The 7,664-nt window shown below is 29.7% G+C and overlaps 1 long non-coding RNA gene across 50 annotated transcripts; it reads left to right on the top strand.

Moving 5' to 3' along the window:
- Positions 1–958: 958 nt before the first annotated feature.
- Positions 959–6,200, top strand: LOC114177802 (uncharacterized). 50 transcript variants are annotated; one of them, XR_014993893.1, is made up of 7 exons: positions 968–1,160; positions 1,314–1,379; positions 1,476–1,505; positions 1,952–2,004; positions 2,241–2,257; positions 2,366–2,699; positions 3,500–6,200. It is a non-coding gene; the product is annotated as an uncharacterized LOC114177802 (long non-coding RNA). The 50 variants fall into 50 exon arrangements; XR_014993891.1 differs by having other exon boundaries at positions 969–1,160; positions 1,966–2,004; XR_014993898.1 differs by lacking the exon at positions 2,241–2,257 and having other exon boundaries at positions 959–1,160; positions 2,573–2,699.
- The last annotated feature ends 1,464 nt before the right edge of the window (positions 6,201–7,664 follow it).

Genomic DNA, 7,664 nt, shown 5'->3' with positions numbered 1-7,664 from the left:
AATCATGGAAAAGTCTTTTAAGATAATTTTATTAATAGTATGGAATGAATTGAAATTAAATCCCTTTTTAAATACCAGTTAACTTTTAATTTGTATCAAATTCGAAATATTATATCACTTCATAAGTATTTTAAAAATTAAATAATATGGTGGTCAGAAAAAAATCACATGAGATACTTTTTTTTATTTAGAGTTTAATAAATAGGTTGAATAAAAAATTATCACATTTAAATCTTTTCGTTTTTGGCACAATATTAAAGGACAGTAAGATAATTTTGTTACAAGAATTAAAATATATTTTTGTAAAATAGTGTATGCGTATCAACTAAATGAAGCTAATAAATTTTAATTAGTAATCTCAAAAATTATTTTATGTGGAAGATATATATTATTTATATGCAACACATGATAGATTTTATAGCATATTATTTCTATTAATTTAACTGTTTTATCATTGTTATATATATTACCTTGTTGATGTCAAATTCCATATAAAAAAAAAATATGACAATAATTAAATTGTTATTTATATATTTTAAATGTAATACTTTATGTAAGTTGCATACTTTCTAGCAATCATATATGTACTCTCATTGGCGTGTTTAAAAGAGAGCCAAACATATCTTAAAGATGTGAAGGATATCTACCAAACCCGGTTTCTGCATATAATATATTATTTTTCAATTTCATCATAATGTTTTTTAAATTTTAAATTACTATTCTACCAAAAATATTAATTTACACAATAAAATAATTATTTACAATACATTTTAAAAAATTATTTAATGTAGGTCTCCATTTTTTTTCAAGTTGTTCTCCATTTTTTAAGTAGATCTTTAATTTTGTTTTTCTTTCTATAATATTTTATTTAGCATCACCTTACACTACAAGAATATATTATTATAGTTGAGAGTTTTTACGAGAGGTTATAATAACCTCTGTTAATAGATGTAGATAACAGAGGTTTTATAAACCCCTTTTAAGTATCAGGGGTTTAAAAGAAACCCAGAAAAATTTTATAATATTTTAAAATTTTAATTTGACTATGTTCTTGAAACTCTTTTGTTGAGGAAGAAGAAAAGTGTCGTTGTGGCTCATGAAACTCTTTCGCTGAGGAGGAAGAAGGTGTCGCGGTGGCTTATGAAACTCCTTCACTCAAGGTAAATTGTTTACCTCTCAATTCAATCATTTTCGTTTCTTTCATTTTTATTTTTGACTCGGTGGCTTTCGACTTCATCTTCATCTCTCTGACTTCACCTCTTTCGATTTCAATTTTCAATTTCGTCTCATTACTTTCATCGATCGTGTCCTAGGAATTGTGGCTCAGCCTTCGGAGGAAGACGTTTTTGATTTTATCTTTCTCCTTGAATTCAGTTCAGGTAATAAACATCGTTTTCCATGCTTTCAATTTCGTCATTCTTTCGATTTCATCTCTTTGATTTCGTCTCAGTTCAATTTCGTCTCTCTGATTTCAGCGTGTCTCTCACCGTTCTCACCTCGAATAGGTTTATTTATTTATCTCTTGATTTTGCCCTAACTTCCCTGATTTTGTTTTGTAGTTATCTGGTTGTTTTGGAGTTCTACTGATTTTCTTGACTTTCCTGATTTTGTTTCATCATTGTCTTGTATCAGTCGAAATTGGTCTTCTTGTTTAACTAATTGACTCATTTAAAAAATTATTCTGCATTACTAGTTCTTTTTATTAGGAAGTTAGAAGAAAAACCAAAATCATCCAGACACAAAAAACACATTAATAACTAGCGTAGAATGGAGTTGGCTATATGCCCCTAAGCATTTCTAAAGCTAGGAGTAGTCCAAATTCTAAGGAAGTAAACAAAAAGTAAACAAAAGAAGAATTCTATCTAGTATGCTAGTTTAGAATGAGGTGGATATGGAAAAGTGGGTAGTTCTCTTGTATAATGATTAGGTGATTGAAAACATTATTTATCAGCTTGTGAAATGCAGATAACAGATGACATCACTTGGTTTCATGGATGTTGCAAGGTATATTCTTTCCTTTTTTTGTGTTCAGATCAAACACTTTATTCTTCTGTTTTTTTGTGCTCACTAGGAGTTTTTAGATATTGGATATTTTTTGTTTAGTTTAGTTATTTTGTGCTCACTATAAGACTAATATAGAATAGTTTTCATAAAAAATTGCGTTGATATTAATCTGACTCTATGATCGTGCTACTGATTTTACTGTATATTTTCTGAATTGGGACAAAACTTCTTGACAGACGAAACAAACATAAAGGTATGAAGGTTCTTTTTTAGGTGGTTAGTTTCTACTTTTAGTTTTAGTTTATATTTTAAATTATGTCATAGGCAAGTAGTTTATATTAACTAATAACTTTGATTGCAGAGGGTGATAATAGGGAGAAAATGATTTTATTGGAGTCCTTGCAAAGCTTATATTCTTGAGCTTGAGCAGAAGCCTTGTTAGTATACCTAGCAACAGTAATATCATGAAATCATTTCAGACTTTAGATTTCTCTGGTTCAACTTACTAATTTGTCCTTACGGTCTTTCATTTCTTTATCCATGATCTCTTTGATTCTTTTGGACATAGGCTTCTGCAAACCTAATGCTATTGGAGACTTAATTGTGTTTAGAAAGATTGAATCTGTAGGAAACAATATGCAGGGATGACCCCATTCGAAGACCTAGAACTTGCATGCCCTGTAAGACTAGCTAAGGTTCACACTCTACATATCCCCTTTCACTATCTTTGGATGAAATATTGCTTAATCTTTCATTCAGACTCACTTTTACTTAAACCAACTTATTGGTATAGTTAAGTATCATAAAGTCATATCCCCTTATACAACTTAACTTACTCTAAAATATTACCTGATCATTCATTCAGATTTGGGAGTGCCTTTAGAGATTAAATGTAAAAACCACTTTTATTAAAACCTGCTTATTGTTATAATTGATTGTGATTAAATTTTTGTGTTTTTATTTTTCCTTTTGTTGCATAATCTATGTTATTCAATTATATATCTCGTATAATTATATTATATATATATATATGTCGTATATGTGTTCTCATAATATTTTAAAATAAACATAATATAATTTATATCTCGTATGAATTATATATATATATATATATATATATATATATTAATATGTAAGAACATATATATTAAGAAAAAAACACCACCACGAACACTGGTCCCAAATTCCAGCTTCCTTACAATTGTTTGGTCATAAATGAAGATGAAGTTGAGAATATTGATGCAAAGGCAAAGAAAACAATTTGTCGTATGCAGGCCTTTAATAAATACACCAGCAAACACACCAGAGGCTTACACAAATCTTTGCATTTTTGTTTAACAATTATTGATTTAAATATTAGAAACCTTTATTTTCCTTTTTAAATATATAGCCTAAGGCTACCAAGTATTTCTCCAATCAGATTCTTTAAACTATATAGGGATCTATTGGGAGTTGTAACACTGTCTAACTTGTTTTTCCTTGCTTGTTGTTACAGACATGCTTTTGCAACTCTCTTTTGTTCTTGAAATCTTTATCTTCCTTTATGTTGGTATAGATGTGTTGGATTGGACATTGAAAAGTGGAGGTTTGTTAACGATAGGTAAGTCCTGCATTCTGTCAGATACTAGACCAATGAAAGTAAAGTGGAGCCTTACAATTAAGTATCAATATAAAATTAAAGTCTACTATTTTTATGGATTAAAGAATATTATTAATTTTTACTTGTGGAAATCATGGTAGGTACTTTGTATGTACATTACAGGGCATCTCAAATCAATATTTCCAGAAGAGCATCACAAAAAAATTCCCCGCTACATATATTATCACTAGGTATACATGTTTATTAAATTTCAAGATATGTTTATCAAGTGTAAAGTAAAAAGAAAGAATTTAGTACAAAAATCATTAATTTTAAGGAAGGTTTATTCTCAGAGGTTACAATAACCTCCCGCTAACAAAAACAGATTTTCTCTCCTCAACAAAAGCAGTGGATGCTAAAGTCAAAGTGAGTAAGTTGTTAAAATGCTGACATTTTATGATAAGCAATCTGATGCATGATAATCCAACATAGTGAGTTCTGGATTAGGCAATCTCTAATTTAAATTTAGATGAGAGTAAATGATTAGTTTACTTAGCACACATTTAAATTTTGCACTTCAGGAACTTGGTTAATATATATAAACTTGGTTAAAGCTGATATTAATGCCCAAAGTTGGTTGTCTTGATCCGTGTGAGTAGGGGTAAAATGAGTTTGATTTAAGGGTATATTCTTTTTAGTAACTTGGTGCATTGTTGATGGATAGATATTGATGTAATAAGTGAAATCAGGACAATTTGTAATCTGCTAACAGTTTAAGAGTTATTTGAAGAATTGCTTTATTGAATAAAGTAGTTAGAGGTATAGAGTGTCTGAGACCTTTTCCCTATATAATACTCATTACTGTACTGTTAACAGTAAAATCCTTGGTTTATGATACTGAATGCTGGTTGGTAATTGAAGCTCATTGTTTGGATTTTTTAATGATAGTTCTAAAGTTATTTAGGTCTACAATTTGATGTAGGTTCGTTGAGCTTCTCAACTTTCTTTAAATGCATAATATATATTTTCTATCTCCCTCACGTATATTTTAGCCACATGTGGCTATCAACGTGTATACATACATATATATACCAGTTGCTGATATGTATAATTAATTACAACTTTATATAGTTTATGTGTTTTGATCCTGTGGACCATCCTATTTATATATAGCTTGATTCAATATAAGAACTGGAGAAGTAGCAGGTGAAAATACTTGACTTGGTTTAAATCAAAGGCGCATAGGCAATTTGTTCCTGTAAAAAGCCTAATTATAATCAACTAATTAATACTCGTAGCCTTATACTAAGAAAAATATTTACAATACAATAAAAAATATGTATGTAACACGAAACAATATTAGTTGATAGAGTTGTTTCCATAACTATAGTTTTTTTGTAAAATAAAATAATCAATGTAAATATATGCATCCTGGTATTTTGATATATCGTATTAATAGTGTAGTCTATATACCAAATCTTATACTATAGTATTGTCTATCGTATTGTCTATATACCAAATCTTATACTATACTATATGACAATGGTATTGTCTGTTGAACCGACAATGTAAAACAAAAATTATACATGACAACAGCTTCCATTATCGTATAACATTTGAGTCTAACTATGTACAGTATTTCATGAATTGTTCTAGAGATAAACATACACATACCTGAATAATCCTTAATCTGAAGGTAAGTTGATGAATGACGGTATTATTCCCTTCTGCAATGTGGGTGTTTGCGTCCATGGAAACCAAGCTCACGCTGAGACACTATTTTAAGAATTCCAATAAGCAGATTGACAAATCAATTTGAGAAACTTGTGCTCTCACATTCACTTGCAACTCCACCATTCGCTCCTGTGACGAGCTTGATTCGGGTACATGAGAAACTCAGACACTTAATCTTTCATTCGGAGATAATCTAGCCTTGCTTTCTTCAGTTATAGGTTCTTTGGATGGCAAAAATGATGTCAAACCCTGATTCCTTTTGCTTAGTTGATCAACTTCAGCCATCAGAGAGCTCAATGTGTCCTTTGCTGCTCTTAGTATAGACGCTTTATCTTTCTAACAAGTTGATTTCCTTAAATAGTCATATAATGAATGAAATATGACTGAAATTTTCATTATTTCTCTACAAACATAACATTTTCTTCTTTTCATTTTAGCTGTTTGTTAAAGTTCAAGTTACCTCACTCTTTCTTTTTCATTTGCAGTCAGAGAAGCTCGACTATGAGAGGCTATGACCCACAAATGCTTAATGGATTAATGATACTTTTTTCTTACGCTGTAAGAGAGTATATAATTCAAGAAAGTTTGGAAAGATCTTCAGCCAATAAAACATGTAATCAAGTAGGTTTGGACATGATTAATGATGCATTTGGATATCATCAATATAATGATGGCATGGGGGATGATAAGGAAACGAGTGGAGAGTCAAGCCATAAATCTTGGAGACTTTTTTCAATTGATGCAAGAAGGTAATGAGAGTTTATATGAAGGGTGTGATAAATATTCTAAACTTTCTTTCATTACATTGTATTTTCTTTCATTCTAAACTTTATTTCATTGTACTTTATTTGACTTTATACATGATTAGTTTTCTTTCATTGTAGTTGAAGAATCTTATTAGACTTTCATTTTATTTGACTTTATAATAAGTATAACAAAGATATTTTAATATTTCACTAGTTTGAACGTTTAAACTTTTTTATTTATTTTGAACTTATTGACTATGTTTCTTGTTTTTATGAATGTTATATTTAGTTATAAACAAATATATAAATGTTAGAATTTTTTCTTTTCATATGTTTTATGAATTTTATGCATTCAAAAAGTATAATAAATAAAATTAAGGAAATTTGAAAAGTAAAAACATCAATAAATAATAAATTGCATTGTAGGGGTAAAAATGGACTTTTTGTATTATTATACCGTATAAAGGATTTAAAACTACATACAAGGAATAGGAACTACAATTACAAAATCGCGATAAATACTAGGGTTCCAAAACCGTCGGTAATTACCAGGGGTTTTAAAACCTCAAATAAATACCAGGGGTTTGAAACCGCTGGTAATTACCAGGGGTTTCAAAACTGCTGGTAAGTGCTGTTTTACCAAGGGTTAGTCAAAATCGCCGGTAATCCGTTAACGACGCTAGTTTTTCTAGAAGAAAAACAAACTGCCGGAAACTCCTTTAGTGGGGATTAAAACCCCCGGAAATGCCATAAATAATCTCTAGTAAAAATTGTTTTTGTTGTAGTGTTAGCAGGAGTATTACAATATTACATAGGTGTGAACTTAGAAGGCTAGGGCTTATATTTTAGTTTTCATATTTCTTAAATATTTTTAAATTATTTAAAAAAGCTGTGTTCAAGGACTAAAATAATTTAAAGGCTATAATTTAAAATACTTTTAACTCTTTATGATTTTTTTTTAAAATTTGAAGATTATTTCATAATCAGTGAGAAGCAACAACACATAATGACATATTTTTCATACAATATGCAGTAATAACATCATGGAGAGATTGATACAAAATTTTAACAACAAAAAAAAAATGATGGGGCACAAAATATGACAGAAATGAAGAGCAATTGAGAGAATGAACAAATTGAGAATACCGATGTGAGCGATTAGATTAGTAGTTAGTAATGAGAAGGGCAGAAAATAGAGTACAAAGGCAAGGAAAGGAACAGTGAAGCATTGGTTGCAGGTGGTAGTGCAAAAGGAAGGAGAAGATGGACCCGTGGAGGTAACAAGAGATACCACTTACGGGTTCTTTGAGGAGAAACACCAAAGAGATTTATGAGCAAACCCTTATTAAAGACACTTCCTCCTTAAATATTAATGTACAGTGGATCTAAATTTATATCAAATGGTTGAGTACCCCTTTCAAAAGTTTAACTTCAGTTGTACTCCTCCTTAAATGGTTTGTCTTACCCCTGTTTTGGACTACGTGCTTTCCCATATTAATATCATGGACTCTTATTACTCCCTCATGTCTCTGGAAATAATTTATTAGATTTTGATGGTAGGTACAACGAATAAATTTCCTTTACTTAATGTTAACAAAAAA

This window comes from Vigna unguiculata, chromosome 3, assembly GCF_037176805.1.
Source record: "Vigna unguiculata cultivar grain cowpea cultivar isolate G323 ecotype 2 chromosome 3, ASM3717680v1, whole genome shotgun sequence".
NCBI classification, from domain to species: Eukaryota; Viridiplantae; Streptophyta; class Magnoliopsida; order Fabales; family Fabaceae; genus Vigna; species Vigna unguiculata.
The sequence above is the reverse complement of the archived record's forward strand: the minus strand, read 5'-3'. Positions and strand labels throughout refer to the sequence as shown.